This window comes from Salmo trutta, chromosome 6 (genome assembly GCF_901001165.1).
Source record: "Salmo trutta chromosome 6, fSalTru1.1, whole genome shotgun sequence".
Lineage (NCBI taxonomy): Eukaryota > Metazoa > Chordata > Actinopteri > Salmoniformes > Salmonidae > Salmo > Salmo trutta.
In genome coordinates, this window is record NC_042962.1 from 3,257,679 (window position 1) to 3,276,599 (window position 18,921).

At 41.6% G+C, this 18,921-nt stretch overlaps 1 long non-coding RNA gene across 1 annotated transcript; it reads right to left on the reverse strand.

Annotated features, from left to right (window-relative positions):
* Positions 1-2,763: 2,763 nt before the first annotated feature.
* On the reverse strand, positions 2,764-3,922 carry LOC115195320 (uncharacterized). The gene is made up of 2 exons (XR_003878671.1): positions 3,149-3,922; positions 2,764-2,859 (listed from the first exon to the last, which is right to left on the reverse strand). It is a non-coding gene; the product is annotated as an uncharacterized LOC115195320 (long non-coding RNA).
* Between the last annotated feature and the right edge of the window lie 14,999 nt (positions 3,923-18,921).

Genomic DNA, 18,921 nt, shown 5'->3' on the forward strand with positions numbered 1-18,921 from the left:
GCTATTCATTGACTACAGCTCAGCGTTCAACACCATAGTGCCCTCAAAGCTCATCACTAAGCTAAGGACCCTGGGACTAAACACCTCCCTCTGCAACTGGATCCTGGACTTCCTGACGGGGCCGCCCCCAGGTGGTGAGGGTAGGTAACAACACATCCGTCACACTGATCCTCAACACGGGGCCCCTCAGGGGTGTGTGCTTAGTCCCCTCCTGTACTTCCTGTTCACGCATGACTGCACGGCCAGGCACAACTCCAACACCATCATTAAGTTTGCTGATGACACAACAGTGGTAGGCCTGATCACCGACACCGATGAGGTCTCTGACCTCCTATAGGGAGGAGGTCAGAGACCTGGCAGTGTGGTGCCAGGATAACAACCTCTCCCTCAACGTGATCAAGACAAAGGAGATGATTGTGGACTACAGGAAAAGGAGGGCCGAGCACGCCCCCATTCTCATCGATGGGGCTGTATTGGAGCAGGTTGAGCGCTTCAAGTTCCTTGGTGTCCACATCACCAACAAACTAACATGGTCCAAACACACCAAGACAGTCGTGAAGAGGGCAGGACAAAACCTATTCCCCCTCAGGAGACTGAAAATATTTGGCATGGGTCCTCAGATCATCAAAAGATTTTACAGCTGCACCATCGAGAGCATTCTGACGGGTTGCATCCCTGCCTGGTAAAGCAACTGCTCGGCCTCCGAACGCAAGGCACTACAGAGGGTAGTGCGTACGGCCCATTACCGGTACCCCCCTGTATATAGCCTCCACATTGACTCTGTACCGGTACCCCCCTGTATAGCCTCCACATTGACTCTGTACCGGTACCCCCTGTATATAGCCTCCACATTGACTCTGTACTGTAACACCCTGTATATAGCCTCCACATTGACTCTGTCCCGGCAACCCCTATATTTAGCCCCACTATTGTTATTTACTGCTGCTCTTAAATCATTTGTTATTCTTATCTCTTACTTTTTGGGGGGTATTTTCTTAAAACTGCATTGTTGGTTAAAGGTTTGCAAGTCAGCATTTCACTGTAAGGTCTACCTACACCTGTTGTATTCGGTACATGTGACAAATACAATTTGATTTGCAATTGTGTTCCATGATAATAATATAATCAGTTGAGATTACGGTTTCAATAAATTAATCTTAAAATGGCAATTGTATTTTATTGACTGAATAATACATGAGGCAATTTAGCAATTAGGATTTTTTTTAATCTGTAATGGTTCTGTGATAAATTATGTATAGTTATGCTCATTTATCGAAATGCACATCTTTTCTTTCTGGGGGGGGGGGCCTAGCGCCCAATTTTCTTTCCATTCCGAGTACTCAAAAATCATGCGAGTACCAGAACAGTAAAAATAATATATAAATGCCCATCCTTAATAGTTGGAAGGAACTATGGACGGGATTCTTCAATTAACTGTTTGTTGTAGCGCTGTGCGATTTAGTGATATTTTTTTTTTCTTTTTTTTTTTTCGGGTTAACATAAAAAAAAAAACACTTTGTATTGTGGGTTGAATGTTGTAACACAGAATAAAACAAGTCATATAAAAGTCCCATGATGATAGTGACTGTCCATTACTGCTCATCACTTATTAACCATCACTATTCACATCACTTTAATAAATTATTTCAGTTGCATATATATTCGATTTGTTTTATTTGATGACTTTATAATTTCATTCCAAGTCATCATCTCATGTCTATAGAGCTGCTGCCTACGCTGTCTGACAAAAATCACTATTTTAGTAGTTCTCTAAAGTAAATAAGACATACTTTTATGACTGCTGAATACCAACTATCAAATCACTTAAATCATGTATTTTCACGGTAGAGAAGCAACAACTCTCCATCCCTCTCTTCATTCGTCTGCGTCTTTTACCTAGCAGGGGGGGGGGGAAGCAGACCGTACAAGTAGGAGCACAATGAATTATGGTCAGTCTAGTTAATTGCCACTTTTCTGCACTAAACTATGTTGAACGTTGGCCTGTTGGAAACTTGCTTCAACTCCCTACTACAGTTCAGGATTGATCGGATGTAGAAACCGTGTAGCGTGTGAGGGTTAGCACTAGTTATGGAGATATGACTAGTTTTCCTGTTCATTTTTCACTTGAGAAATACTGCACCAAAACACCTTTACATGTAAAATTGTGCAACCAAGACAGATAAAAAATAAAATAAAATGAATTACACATTTCTTGATTCATCTGAGATTAATTTAGACTATTTTAATGAAGTGTACACGGCTATATTGTTGCTACGGTGTCTCACGAGGGACTAGAAGTAATATTGTCACTTTTTACTTCACATTTTTCAAGCCAAGGTCTTTTAAGGGAGTAAAGCACAGACATTCACCTAACCGAGCAAAGCAAACCTATATATGCGGACACCATTAGACAACGTCACCGTTAAAGAAGTTGCAACGGTATCAACAGTATACATCGTTGATTAATTTATGACATTAGGCTACAGGATCATTTAGTAAATTAACTATTCCCCCCCCCCCCCCCCCCCCTAAAAGCAAATTAGGTTAATTGATTGGAAGACCTTCGGATGATTTAGTTATTAGTCCATTTCAGGATAAGGACACTGAATAATGTTTTTTACTGTGGAAGTTATTCTTTGCAACAAGAGGCAGTCTACTGTCAAATGTCACTGGAAAACAACATTATACGTCTACTCTAATGTTGATTTGGAAAAGTCATGTATTGAGAAAAAGAGAGAAATCAGCGAAACAAACCTGTACGACTTTTTTGGGTCTGAGCGGTGGATCGCTTAGTGTTTCAGTTTGTATGGATCCTTCTTCTTTAAAGTTGCAGCGACAATCTCCACGGCAGATCACTTACTTTGTTAAAAAAACAAACACATGTTTATTTCCGTGCACGATATAAATCCCTACTGAGTACAAAAAATAAAAATAAATCTTCCCATTCAGACCCGCATTGAAACTAGCCAGCTAGCCTGCTAGCTTGTGAAATATAACCAGTGGTGTGATTTTGGTTCTTAAAATAACTATTTCGTCTTAGCGGATCTTTCAGATTGTCCACCGCCGTCCCGTTTTTTTCCCCCACAAACTGTACTAATATCCGCGATGTGCATTAGTATCCATATTCATCCGGTTTCCGCGTACTCACATTATATATATGTCCTGTCTCTGTATCCAGCCCGTTCACTCCTCTCCAACATTACCACAATAGATTCTGCTCCGACTTTTTTTTCCAACACCAAACGTTTAGTATTTCCGACAGTGGTTGTCACTTTGCGACATGGCTGCTGATGCCAAAGAGTATCTATTATATTGACAAGATAGTCGAGTGACCCCGTTTCTACCCATGGAAATACAGCGTCCTGAAAAGATGGAAGGCAGGCGTGAAGAGGCGAGATCAGGTGGGACCATTCTAGTCAAACAGAGAGCAGATACGCGTGTGAACAACAGATACAAATCCGATATGAATACGTTTTTTTTTTTTTTTCAGCGAGGTAAAATTAGTATTATGATATTATGTGAATATTCGGTTATTTTGTCAATAGCTATTGAATCATGCATGTTATGACTATGAAAATTGCATGTTTTGAATCACGGAAGCATGGAGAACCAGCCACACCTTTTTGTTGTTTAATTGGTTTTTGTTTTAAATTAACATTTTGTATTTCAATTTTCAATAGCTCTTAAACAAAGCCTGCTATGACTTTGACAATTAGATATTCTGAATCAAGGAAGATGGAGAATAATCAACACTTCTTTTTTTTTCATAGATGTTATTTGTATTTTTTCTTCCGGATTTCAATCTTCAATAGTGCTTAAACAAAGTGTGCCATGACTATTAAAATAATATATTCTGAATATGGGTAAGATGAAGCACAATTCACACCTTTTTTTTTCTAAACATTTTGATTTATTTCAGCGATTTTTGTATTGTACCTTTTCAAGGTGCTATGTGACATTCTCTTATTTTATTTAATAATAAAATCAATAATCTGAAGAAAAAAATGTTTCTATCTTTTTAATACTACTACTATTATTATTATTATTATTTAAATGTTACAACAACAACAAAAAAGGTGAGGATTGCTTTCCATCCTAACCTGATTCAGAATAGTCCATGTACATAGTCATTGCATGCTTGCTTCAATACCTTTTGATGAGAGATAACCGAATATCCAGTATAATACAAAATTTCACTTCAGTTTTTTTACATTTTTATATTAGATCAAATAAGCCCCACGTACTGTAGAAAATTAGCAAGTACGTTTTTTGTTGATCAAATTTGACACACTCATTGACCTCCAAACAAAAATTCCTCACTTCAGGATTTTATTTTTTGTGGATAGTGTAAACCCTCTGCAGCTCTGTCAAGGGTTTACACGGAACCCAAACCGGCTGCGTGCAGTGTGCCATCGTGCATAAATGTATTTTGTCCCCCCACACCAAACGCCATCACGACACGCAGGTTAAAATATCAGAACAAACTCTGAACCAATTATATTAATTTGGGGACGGGTCGAATTAAAAGCATTAAACGTTTATGGCAATTTAGCTAGCTAGCTTGCTAGCTAATTTGTCCTATTTAGCTAGCTTGCTGTTGCTAGCTAATTTGTCCTGGGATATAAACATTGAGTTGTTATTTTACCTGAAATGCACAAGGTCCTCTACTCCACCAATTAATCCACACATAAAATGGTTAACTGACTCGTTTCAAGTCATCTCTCCTCCTTCCAGGCTTTTTCTTCTCTTGACTTTATATTGCTTTTGGCAACTTTCATGAATTCGGTTGATTACCGCCACCGACCTATTTTGTCTTTCAGTCACCCACGTGGGTATAACCAATGAGGAGATTACCTGCTTCTATAAACCAATGAGGAGATTGGAGAGGCAGGACTTGCAGCGCGATCTGCGTCAGAAATAGAACTGACTTCTATTTTAGCCCTTGGCAACACAGACGCTCGTTGGCGCGCGCGAGCAGTGTGGGTGCAATAATTGAATAATATACATTTCTAAATGTATTTTGCAAGCTCGCGCACGCCGACGCGAGCGGTGTAGTCAGCCTGTTAGGTGTAGGCCCTCTCTTCTCTGTCTTCTGAAGAGGCAGTTTTGTTAGTCTAATAAAGATGTGTGTGAGAGTATATATACAGTACCAGTCAAAAGTTGGGACACTCATTCAAGGTTTTTTCTTTATTTTTATTATTTTCTACATTGTAGAATATTAGCGAAGACAAACTATGAAATAACACATATGGAATCATGTGGTAAGCAAAAGTGTTAAACAAATCCAAATATATTTAATTTTTGAGATTCTTCAAAGTAGCCACCCTTTACACTTGGGCTCCCGAGTGGCGCAGCGGTCTAAGACTCTGCATCTCAGTGCTAGAGGCGCCACTATAAACACTGGTTCGATTCCAGGCTGTATCACCACCAGCCATGATTGGGAGTATCAAAGGGCAGTGCACAAGGGTTTGGCCGGGTTAACCTGTCATTGTAAATAAGATTTTGTTCTTAACTGACTTTCCTGGTTAAATAAACATAAAAAAAGTACCTTGTTGACAGCTTCTCTCAACCAGCTCCATGAGGTAGTCACCTAGAATGCATTTCAATTAACAGGTGTGTCTTGATAAAGTTAATTTGTGAATTTATTTCCTTCTTAATGCGTTCGAGCCAGTCAGTTGTGTTGTTACAAGGTAGGGGTGGTATATAGAAGATAGCCCTATTTGGTAAAAATCCATATTATGGCAAGAACAGCTCAAGTAAGCAAAGAAAAATGACAGTCATCATTACTTTAAGACATGAAGATCAGTCAATCCGGAAAATTTCAAGAACTTTTAACGTTTCTTCAAGTGCTCTCATGAGGACCGCCACAGGAATGGAAGACCCAGAGTTACCTCTGCTGCAGAGGACACGTTCATTAGAGTTACCAGCCTCAGATTGCAGTCCAAATAAATGCTTCACAGAGTTCAAGTAACAGACACATCTCAACATCAACTGTTCAGAGGAGACTGGGAATCAGGCCGTCATGGTCGAATTGCTGTGAAGAAACCACTGCTAAAGGACACCAAAAAGAAGACTTGCTTGGGCCAAGAAACACTAGCAATGGACATTAGACCGGTGGAAATCTGTCCTTTGGTCTTATGATTCCAAATTTGAGATTTTTGGTTCCAACCGCCGTGTCTTTGTGAGACGCAGAGTAGGTGAACGGATGATCTCTGCATGTCTGGTTCCCACGGTGAAGCATGGAGGAGGTGTTGGGGTGCTTTGCTGATGACACTGTCTGTGATTTATTTAGAATTCAAGGCACACTTAACCAGCATCACAACCACAGCATTCTGCAGTGATATGCCATCTTATCTGGTTTGGGCTTAGTGGGACAATAATTTGTTTTTCAACAGGGCAATGACCCAGCACACCTTCAGGCTGTGTAAGGGCTATTTGACCAAGAAGGAGATTGATGGAGTGCTGCATCAGATGCCCTGGCCTCCACAATCCCCCGACCTCAACCAAATTGAGATGGTTTAGGATGAGTTGGACTGCAGGGTGAAGGAAAAGCAGCCAACAAGTGCTCAGCATATATGTGAACTCATTCAAGACTGTTGGGAAAGCATTCCTCATTAAGCAGGTTGAGAGAATGCCAAGAGTGTGCAAAGCTGTCATCAAGGCAAAGGGTGGCTACTTTAAAGAATCTAAAATATATTTTGATTTGTTTAACACTGTTTTTGGTTACTACATGATTCCATATGTTTTATTTCATAGTTTTGATGTCTTCACTATTATTCTACAATGTATGTATATGTGTATGTATGTATGTGTATATGTGTATGTATGTATGTGTATATGTGTGTATATGTATGTGTATATGTGTGTATATGTATGTGTATATGTGTGTATGTGTATATATATATATATATATATATATATATATATATATATATATATATGTATATATATATATCTATATATATCTATATATGTGTGTGTGTATATGTATATATATATATATGTGTATATGTATGTGTATATATATATATATATATATGACTATATGTATGTGTGTGTATATATATATATATATATGTGGGTATATATAGTCAATCTTAAAACATGTGTTCCTTTAATTCCTTTAATTATCTTTATCCGTTTGTAATAAAGCGTTGCAATGCAGTTTTCCTCTAGCTATGTTCCTACCTCTGCCGCAGATACAGCTTTACAATGTGGACGTAATGTGACTGACTGATACATGGAGAAATTATTATTATTATTATTATTATTATTATTATTATACCTCTATTTCAACAAGGAACACAGACTGAGACCAAGGTCTCTTTTACAGCTGGGCCCTGCGTATACCTGTTTACACATACAGTTTAGGTACAATGATTAAGAAACTACACAAGACAAGACAAAACGATCACAGAAAAAAAAAAAAAAATAGACAATATAGCAGCAGATTATTACATTTACACATAGGGGAATAACCTAACAGCACAAGAACTTGCATTACCGGAAACAGTTACAAGCATGGGGCAATGAGCTGCGTGGGGCAATGTTGGAGTCATGTACTGTATGTGTCTTCCTGCTTGTAACATTCCTTGACAGTGTGAGGGCACGCGGAGGCACGTGGAGGCCCGATGATGGGCAGAGAGAGATGGAAAGCATTCCTAACTGATGGAAGGAAGGCCATCCTGCAGAAATAGTAACACCTGTGGAGGGAACCAGGGGAATGAAGAGAGAACCAGGAGAACCAGGGGAATGTAGAGAGAACCAGGAGAACCAGGGGAATGAAGAGAGAACCAGGAGAACCAGGGGAATGTAGAGAGGACCAGGAGAACCAGGGGAATGTAGAGAGAACCAGGAGAACCAGGGGAATGAAGAGAGAACCAGGAGAACCAGGGGAATGTAGAGAGAACCAGGAGAACCAGGGGAATGTAGAGAGAACCAGGAGAACCAGGGGAATGTAGAGGGAACCAGGAGAACCAGGGGAATGTAGAGGGAACCAGGAGAACCAGGGGAATGAAGTGAGAACCAGGAGAACCAGGGGAATGTAGAGAGAACCAGGAGAACCAGGGGAATGTAGAGAGAACCAGGAGAACCAGGGGAATGTAGAGGGAACCAGGGGAATGTAGAGAGAAGCAGGAGAACCAGGGGAATGAAGAGAGAACCAGGAGAACCAGGGGAATTAAGAGAGAACCAGGAGAACCAGGGGAATGAAGAGAGAACCAGGGGAACCAGGGGAATGAAGAGAGAACCAGGAGAACCAGGGGAATGAAGAGAGAACCAGGAGAACCAGGGGAATGTAGAGGGAACCAGGGGAATGTAGAGAGAAGCAGGAGAACCAGGGTAATATAGAGAGAACCAGGGGAATTAAGAGAGAACCCAGAAAACAAGGGGATCCACGGTAATATATAGAGAACCAGGGGAATGTAGAGAGAACACAGAGAACCAGGGGAATGTAGAGAGAACCCAGAGAACCAGGGGAACGTAGAGAGAACCCAGAGAACCAGGGGAATGTAGAGAGAACCCAGAGAACCAGGGGAACGTAGAGAGAACCAGGGGAATGTAGAGAGAACCAGGGGAACGTAGAGAGAACCCAGAGAACCAGGGGAATGTAGAGAGAACCCAGAGAACCAGGGGAATGTAGAGAGAACCAGGGAATGTAGAGAGAACCCAGAGAACCAGGGGAATGTAGAGAGAACCCAGAGAACCAGGGGAATGTAGAGAGAACCAGGGGAACGTAGAGAGAACCCAGAGAACCAGGGGAATGTAGAGAGAACCAAGGGAACGTAGAGAGAACCCAGAGAACCAGGGGAATGTAGAGAGAACCCAGAGAACCAGGGGAATGTAGAGAGAACCAGGGAATGTAGAGAGAACCCAGAGAACCAGGGGAATGTAGAGAGAACCCAGAGAACCAGGGGAATGTAGAGAGAACCCAGAGAACCAGGGGAACGTAGAGAGAACCAGGGGAACGTAGAGAGAACCCAGAGAACCAGGGGAATGTAGAGAGAACCCAGAGAACCAGGGGAATGTAGAGAGAACCCAAAGAACCAGGGAACGTAGAGAGAACCAGGGGAATGTAGAGAGAACCCAGAGAACCAGGGGAATGTAGAGAGAACCCAGAGAACCAGGGGAATGTAGAGAGAACCCAGAGAACCAGGGGAACGTAGAGAGAACCCAGAGAACCAGGGGAACGTAGAGAGAACCAGGGGAACGTAGAGAGAACCCAGAGAACCAGGGGAACTTAGAGAGAACCAGGGGAACGTAGAGAGAACCAGGCTTTGTATCTTTAACTGGGTTCTATATGAGCCTCGGTCTAGTTTGATCCCTGTGCTTTGGGAGGAATGGGATTCTACGCTATAGAGGCTAGTACATTTTATGGCCAAATAACATTTTGTTTGTTTGTTTCTGTGGTTTTGGTGTCTGTCTTTACTAATCTCCTGTCTTGTAATTGTGTTGAAATGGTGATTGGAGATATTTTGTACCCAGGCCAGCTGAATGTCTGTAAATGTGGGTGGCGGGGATCTTTTAAATGCTCCACACATTATGCCCCGTACCATTATCTCATGACAGGCTATGTACCCAGGCTTTAATGTGGTGGAGTAGAACACAATGGGAATATAATGTATTTCTATGGAAATCATGGACAAGAAATCCATTTATGGGGAGGTCCTTCTGGAAGAAAAGAAAAAAATAGCAATTTAATGCATAAAATATAAATGTTTTGCTTTTTAGTGATTCCTTCTTTATTTGGTAATTCTCTATGTTTCACATTATACATGTATAATACCTCAATTGGTAATTATCTATGTGTCACATTCTGAATTGTATAACAGCTCAATTTAAGTCTTCATTAAAACAAAGTTGTCGTGATGCACAACATGGTGTGAATGGAGTAATTATCTGACAGTAGACTACAGAATAATCCCTGACGAAGCGGTGTCAGGTTCAGTCGCATTACTTTGTATCTACCGCCATCTAGTGGAAGTATTGCAGTACTACCTGAGGTTGCCGCTTAAAGTTGATATAATTCAGAAATAACAACAACAAAAATGTAAAACCCTGTGTTTGTTATTGTTTTGTGTTCATCTGTATGTGCGTGATTTAAAAAATGTTTTATTACAATTTTTAAGAAGAATGTATGGATTTTTTTATTTGTTTCACATTTGGATTTGTATCCTTCAAAATGTATGGAAAACAGCGCACAGATTCTGACGAGCGAGACGAATATACCCATCACAGACTTTCATTCTGAATCTACAAAAAAAACGTGATCTGAACTGTCAATGTTATTTGTAGTGTTAAATGTAAGTACGGAAAGTTCAGAGAGAATCAGTTGCTCTGTAATGTAACAGGCTGGGTGACTATGATAATCACGTGACCTGTGTCTGCTTTCCTATTGGTCTGTTTACAATAAACGATCACGTGACCTGTGTATGCTTTCCTATTGGTCTGTTTACAATAAACGATCACGTGACCTGTGTATGCTTTCCTATTGGTCTGTTTACAATAAACGCTTCGCTCGTTTCAGCGGGTGTGACGAGAACCCACCTTTACCTGTTTTCCTACAAAATGGTGGTGCATTTCCTAAAATCAATAACAATCCTTACCTCTGGGAGAAAGAAAAGCTGGGACCCATACATTCAACAGAGCTGCTCCAGTCTCCTAGTTCCACGCCAGACCTAGCAGACCAACCAACTTCCAGTCACCGTTGGCAAATCCTTTCTTCAGTCTCAACGTTTGCGTTAATGTGTTAACACTTGGCGTCTCAGCCTCCAAATACCCGCTACGGAACGCACTGTCAGGGCACCTCTTTAAGCCTATCAGATTCCCTGTGTTATTATAGGGGCGTGACCGTGTGGCAACCTGGCCGATTTATAGACCAACCAAGCTGCAGATTAGGAGCAGACTGTGTCTGTGTCCTTTTCTCAAAACTGGCATCAGCACGTTCACAGTCAGAATGGCATCAGTGCTGTATCTATACTATACCCAGTGCTGTACCTATACTGTACCCAGGGCTGTATCTATACTGTACCCAGGGCTGTATCTATACTGTACCCAGTGCTGTATCTATACTATACCCAGTGCTGTATCTATACTATACCCAGTGCCGTATCTATACTGTACCCAGGGCTGTATCTATACTGTACCCAGGGCTGTATCTATACTATACCCAGTGCTGTATCTATACTGTACCCAGTGCCGTATCTATACTGTACCCAGTGCTGTATCTATACTATACCCAGTGCTGTATCTATACTGTACCAAGTGCTGTATCTATACTGTACCCAGTGCTGTATCTATACTGTACCCAGTGCTGTATCTATACTGTACCCAGTGCTGTATCTATACTGTACCCAGTGCTGTATCTATACTATACCCAGTGCTGTATCTATACTGTACCCAGTGCTGTATCTATACTATACCCAGTGCCGTATCTATACTGTACCCAGTGCCGTATCTATACTGTACCCAGGGCCGTATCTATACTGTACCCAGTGCCGTATCTATACTGTACCCAGTGCTGTATCTATACTGTACCCAGTGCTGTATCTATACTGTACCCAGTGCTGTATCTATACTGTACCCAGTGCTGTATCTATACTGTACCCAGTGCTGTATCTATACTATACCCAGTGCTGTATCTATACTATACCCAGTGCTGTATCTATACTGTACCCAGTGCTGTATCTATACTATACCCAGTGCTGTATCTATACTGTACCCAGTGCCGTATCATACTGTACCCAGTGCCGTATCTATACTGTACCCAGTGCCGTATCTATACTGTACCCAGTGCCGTATCTATACTGTACCCAGTGCCGTATCTATACTGTACCCAGTGCCGTATCTATACTGTACCCAGTGCTGTATCTATACTGTACCCAGTGCTGTATCTATACTATACCCAGTGCCGTATCTATACTGTACCCAGTGCTGTATCTATACTATACCCAGTGCTGTATCTATACTATACCCAGTGCTGTATCTATACTGTACCCAGTGCTGTATCTATACTGTACCCAGTGCTGTATCTATACTATACCCAGTGCTGTATCTATACTGTACCCAGTGCTGTATCTATACTGTACCCAGTGCTGTATCTATACTGTACCCAGTGCTGTATCTATACTGTACCCAGTGCTGTATCTATACTATACCCAGTGCTGTATCTATACTGTACCCAGTGCTGTATCTATACTGTACCCAGTGCTGTATCTATACTGTACCCAGTGCTGTATCTATACTGTACCCAGTGCTGTATCTATACTGTACCCAGTGCTGTATCTATACTGTACCCAGTGCTGTATCTATACTGTACCCAGTGCTGTATCTATACTATACCCAGTGCCGTATCTATACTGAAGACTGTATGACTTCAAATTGTGTTATGTTGTTTGTCTGTAGACAGATTTTTTTTTCTCAATATTTAAGTAATAAATTGCATTCTTCCATCTTTTATTTAAGTAATAGCTTCTTCAATATAAGTGGCAAAATATAACATTGTCCAACCCATCGGGTATCTCACTGCACCCCAGTCCATAATGAAATGTGGAGATAGACAGATTTAAAAGTCAATTTACATTCTGACAGATTGCTTTTCAAAATAAAATAAAATAAAATGTTTTTGGTCAAGTACACATATTTAACAGATGTCACTGCGGGTGTAAGTGAAATGCTCGTGTTACTAGCTCCAACAGTGTTGTAGTATCTAACAATTCACAACAATACACACAATCTAAAAGTAAAACAATGGATTTAAGAAATATATAAATATTACATTGAGCAATGTCGGAGTGGCATTGACTAAAAATACAGTAGAATAGAATACAGTACATACAGATGAGATGAGTAAAGCAGTATGTAAACATCATTAAAGTGACTATTGTTCCATTATTAAAGTGACCAGTGATTCCCTGTGTATCTATATGGGGCAGCAGCCTATAAGGTGCAGGGTTGAGTAACCAGGTGGAAGCCGGCTAGTGATGGCTATTGAACGGCCTGATGGCCTTGAGATAGAAGCTGTTTTTCAGTCTCTCGGTCCCAGCTTTGATGCACCTGTACTGACCTCGCCTTCTGGATGGTAGCGGGTTGAAAAGGCAGTGGCTCGGGCTGTTGTTGTCCTTGATGATCTTCTTGGCCTTCCTGTGACATCGGGTGCTGTAGGTGTCGTGGAGGGCAGGTAGTTTGCCCCCGGTGATGCGTTGGGCAGACCGCACCACCCTCTGGAGAGCACTGCTGTGTTGTTTCCTACCTTCACCACCTTGGGGCGGCCCGTCAGGAAGTCCAGGACTCAGTTGCACAGGGCCGGGTTCAGACCCAGGGCCTAATGATGAGCTTGGAGGGTACTCAGTGATGTAAAGTCATCTTTAGGGTATGTGGGACGATAGCGTCCCACCTGGCCAACATCCGGTAAAATTGCAGAGCGCTAAATTCAAAACACAGAAATACACATAATAAGCATTCATAAAAATATACAAGTGTTATACTTCGGCTTAACCTGTTAGGGCTAGGGGGCAGTATTTACACGGCCGGATAAAAAACATACCCGATTTAATCTGGTTACTACTCCTGCCCAGTAACTAGAATATGCAAATAATTATTGGCTTTGGATAGAAAACACCCTAAAGTTTCTAAAACTGTTTGAATGGTGTCTGTGAGTATAACAGAACTCATATGGCAGGCAAAAACCTGAGAAGATTCCATGCAGGAAGTGGCCTGTCTGACAAGTTGTTGTTCTTCTTGCCTCTGTTTATTGAAGACTGAGGATCTTTGCTGTAACGTGACACTTCCTACGGCTCCCATAGGCTCTTAGAGCCTGGGAAAAAGCTGAACGATATCGAGGCAGCCCCAGGCTGAAACACATTATCGCTTTTGACAAGTGGCCGATCAGAGGACAATGGGCTTAGGCGCGTGCCCGAGTCGACCCTGTGCTTTATTTTCTTTCGTCTGTTTACCTAAATGCAGATTTCCGGTCGGAATATTATCGCTTTTTTACGAGAAAAATGGCATAAAAATTGATTTTAAACAGCGGTTGACATGCTTCGAACTACGGTAATGGAATATTTCGAATTTTTTTGTCACGAAATGCGTCGTGCGCATGACCCTTATTTACACTTCGGATAGTGTCTTGAACGCACGAACAAAACGCCGCTGTTTGGATATAACTATGGATTATTTTGAACCAAACCAACATTTGTTATTGAAGTAGAAGTCCTGGGAGTGCATTCTGACGAAAAACACCAAAGGTAATCAAACATTTCTAATAGTAAATCGGAGTTTGGTGAAGGCTAAACTTGCTGGGTGTCTAAATAGCTAGCCCTGTGATGCCGGGCTATCTACTTAGAATATTGCAAAATGTGCTTTCACCGAAAAGCTATTTTAAAATCGGACATATCGAGTGCTGTATCTATAATTCTTAAAATAATTGTTATGCTTATTGTGAACGTTTATCGTGAGTAATTTAGTAAATTCACCGGAAGTTTGCGGGGGGTATGCTAGTTCTGAACATCACATGCTAATGTAAAAAGCTGGTTTTTGATATAAATATGAACTTGATTGAACAAAACATGCATGTATTGTATAACATAATGTCCTAGGGTTGTCATCTGATGAAGATCATCAAAGGTTAGTGCTGCATTTAGCTGTCTTCTGGGTTTATGTGACATTATATGCTAGCTTGAAAAATGCGTGTCTGATTATTTCTGGCTGGGTACTCTGCTGACATAATCTAATCTTTTGCTTTCGTTGTAAAGCCTTTTTGAAATCGGACAGTGTGGTTAGATTAACGAGAGTCTTGTCTTTAAAATGCTGTAAAATAGTCATATGTTTGAGAAATTGAAGTAATAGCATTTCTAAGGTATTTGAATAACGCGCCACAGGATTCCACTGGCTGTTACGGAGGTGGGACGATTTCGTGTTTTGGTCTGTAATCCAATGGCTCCAAGGCGGTCACAGCAGGCAGAATACATACTAAAAGTACCGGTGAAGTTTGTCTCAACATGTCAAGCGATGTTTATAATTAATCCTCAGGTTGTTTATTGTCTTTATAATCAATAATATTTCAACCGGACAATACCGTTTTCAATAGAAAGGAAAATTAACAAACGGTGCGCTTTATTGAGCGCGCTAAATCAGGTCTGCATACTTCCTCTGTCCTCTGACCAAAATGTTTTTTTACTCGTCGTTTTTCAAAAATAAAAGTCTAATAAATGTCTAAAGACTGTTGACATCTAGTGGAAGCCATAGGAACAGCAATCTGATTCCTAACCCATTGGATTCTCTATAGGCATTGAGTTGAAAAACAGCCACATGAAAATAATTCCTCTTCCTGGATGGATTTTTGTCAGGTTTTTGCCTGCCATATCATTTCTGTTATACTCAGACAGTTTTGGAAACTTTAGAGTGTTTTCTATCCAAATCTACCAATTATATGCATATCCTAGCTTCTGGGCCTGAGTAACAGGCAGTTTACTTTGGGCCCGCTTTTCATCCGGAAGTGAAAATACTGCCCCCTACCCAAGAGAGGTTAAGTAAAAATACTTTAAAGTACTACTAAATTCGTTTTTGGGTATCTGTACTTTACTTTACCACTGATAGTTTTTGACAACTTTTACTTTGACTTCACTACATTCCTAAAGAAAATAATGAACTTTTTACTCCATACATTTTCCCTGACACCCAAAATTACTCGTTACATTTTGACAGGAAAATGGTCCAATTCACACATGTATCAAGATAACATCTCTGGTCATCCCTACTGCCTCTGATCTGGCGGACTCACTAAACACAAATGCTTCTTTTTGTAAATGATTCCAGAGTGTTGGAGTGGTCCTCTGGCTATCTGTAAATGATGTCTGAGTGTTGGAGTGTTCCCCCTGGCTATCTGTAAATGATGTCTGAGTGTTGGAGTGTTTCCCCTGGCTATCTGTAAATGATGTCTGAGTGTTGGAGTGTTCCCCTGGCTATCTGTAAATGATGTCTGAGTGTTGGAGTGTTCCCCTGGCTATCTGGTTATATGGAATGTGAAATGGTTTATACTTTTACTTTTGATACTTATATATATTTTAGCAATTCCATTTACTTGTGATACTGAAGTACATTTAAAACAAAAATACTTTTAGACTTTTACTCAAGTAGTATTTTACTGGGTGACTTTCACTTTTACTTGAGTCATTTTCTATTAAGGTATCTTTACTCAAGTATGACACTTGAGTACTTTTTCTACGACTGAGGGTGCTATGGTGGTGAATGCTGAGCTTTAGTCAATGAACAGCATTCTTACATAAGTATTCCTCTTGTCCAGATGGGATAGGGCAGTGTACAGTGCGATGGCGATTGCATCGTCTGTGGATCTGTTGGGGCGGTAAGCAAATTGAAGTGGGTCTAGGGTATCAGGTTAGGTGGAAGTGATATGATCCTTGACTTGTCTCGCAAAGCACTTCATGATGACAGAAGTGAGTGCTATGGGGCGATTATCATTTAGTTAAGTTACCTTTTCTTTCTTGGGTACAGGAACAATGGTGGACATCTTGAAGCAAGTGGGGACAGCAGACTGGGATAGGGAGAGATTGAATAGGTCCGTAAACACACCAGCCAGCTGGTCTGCGCATGCTCTGAGGATGCGGCTAGGGATACCGTCTGGGCCGGCAGCCTTGAGAGGGTTAACACGATTAAATGTCTGACTCACGTCGGCCAAGGAGAACAAGAGCCCACAGTCCTTGGTAGTGGGCCGCATCGGTGGCACTGTGTTATACTCAAAGCAGTTGAAGAAGGTTTTTAGCTTGTCCGGAAGCATGACGTTGGTGTCCGTGACGTGGCTGGGTTTCCCTTCGTAATCCGTGATTGTCTGTAGACTCTGCCACATACGTCTCGTGTCTGAGCCGTTAAATTGCGACTCCACTTTGTCCCTGTACTGACATTTTTCCTGTTTGATAGCTTTACGGAGGGAAGAACTACACTGTTAATATTCGGACATATTCTCAGTCACCTTGCCATGGTTAAATGTGGTGGTTCGCGCTTTAAGTTTAACGCGAATGCTGCCATCTATCCACGGTTTCTGGTTTGGGTAGGTTTTATTATTCACAGTGGGTACAACATCTCCTATACACTTCCTGATTAACTTAGTCACCGTATCCGTGTATTCATCAATGTTATTCTCAGAGGCTACCCAGGAACATATCCCAGTCTGCGTGATCAAAATAATCTTGAAGCATGGATTCCGATTGGTCAGACCAGCGTTGAATAGACCTTAGCACGGGTACTTCCTGTTTGAGTTTCTGCCTATAGGAAGGGAGGAGCAAAACGGAGTCGTGATCAGATTTGCCGAAGGGAGGGCGGAGGAGGGCCTTGTAGGCATCCCGGAAGTTGGAGTAGCAGTGTTTTTCCAAAATAAACTACAATCAATGTGTCGGTTGAACTTATTTAGCGTTTTCCTCAAAATTGCTTTGTTAAAATCCCCAGCTACAATAAAAGCGGCCTCAGGATATCTGGTTTAGTTTGCATAACTTCCAGTGTAATTATTTGAGGGCCGTCATGGTATCGGCTTGAGGGGGAATATACGCGGCTGTGATTATAACCGAAGAGAATTCTCTTGGGAGGTAATAAGGTCGGCATTTTGATTGTGATGTATTCTAGGACGGGTGGACAAAAGGACTTGAGTTTCTGTATGTTATCACAATCGCACCATGAGTGATTAATCATTCCTCTTCCCGGAGAGTTCATTATTCCTGTCTGCGCGATGTACTGAGAATCCAGATGGCTGAATGGACGAGACAGTATATCCCGAGAGAGCCATGTTTCTGTGAATCAGAGTACGTTACAATCCTTGATGTCTCTCTGGAAGGAGATCCTCGCCTTGTGCTTGTGTGCACGCGTCCTGAGTCAGACTAGAAGGCTATTTTATAGATGACATCGCAGAAACCAGATTGCATAGCGGAGAAGGTACGGTGGGATTCGAAATGGTCGGTAATCTGTTTGTTAACTTGGCTTTCGAAGACCTTAGAAAGACAGGGTAGGATAGATATAGGTCTGTAGCAGTATGGGTCTAGAGTGTCACCCCCTTTGAAGGAGGGGGATGACCGCGGCAGCTTTACAATCTTTGGGGTTCTCTGACGATATGAAAGAGAGGTTGAACAGGCTAGTAATAAGGGTTGCAACAATTTTGGCAGATCATTTTAGAAAGAGAGGGTCCAGATTGTCTAGCCCAGCTGATTTGTAGGGGTCCAGATTTTGCAGCTATTTCAGAACATCAGCTATCTGGATTTGGGTGAAGGAGAAATGGTGGGGGCTTGGGATAGTTGCTGTGGAGGTTGCCAGGCAGTTTACCGGAGTAGGGGTAGCCAGGTGGAAAGCATGGCCAGCCGTAGAGAAATGCTTATTGAAATTCTCAATTATAGTGGATTTATCGGTGGTAACAGTGTTTCCTAGCCTCAGAGCAGTGGGCAGCTGGGAGGAGGTGCTCTTATTCTCCATGGACTTTACAGTGTCCCAGAACTTTTTTGAGTTTGTACTAGAGGATGCAAATTTCTGTTTGAAAAGGCTAGCCTTAGCATTCCTAACTGCCTGTGTATATTGGTTCCTAACTTCCCTGAAAATTTGCATATCACAGGGGCTATTCGATGCTAATGCAGAACACCACCGGATGTTTTTGTGCTGGTCAAGGGCAGACAGGTCTGGCGTGAACCAAGGAATATATCTATTCCTAGTTCTACTTTTTTGGAATGGGGCATGCTTATTTAAGATGGTGAGGAAGGCACTTTTAAAGAATAGCCAGGCATCCTCTACTGACGGGTTGAGGTCAATGTCATTCCAGGATACCCCGGCCAGGTCGATTAGAAAGGCCTGCTTGCAGGGGTGTTTTAGGGAGCGTTTGACAGTGATGAGCGGTGGTTGTTTGGTCGCACACCCATTACGGATGGAGGCAAT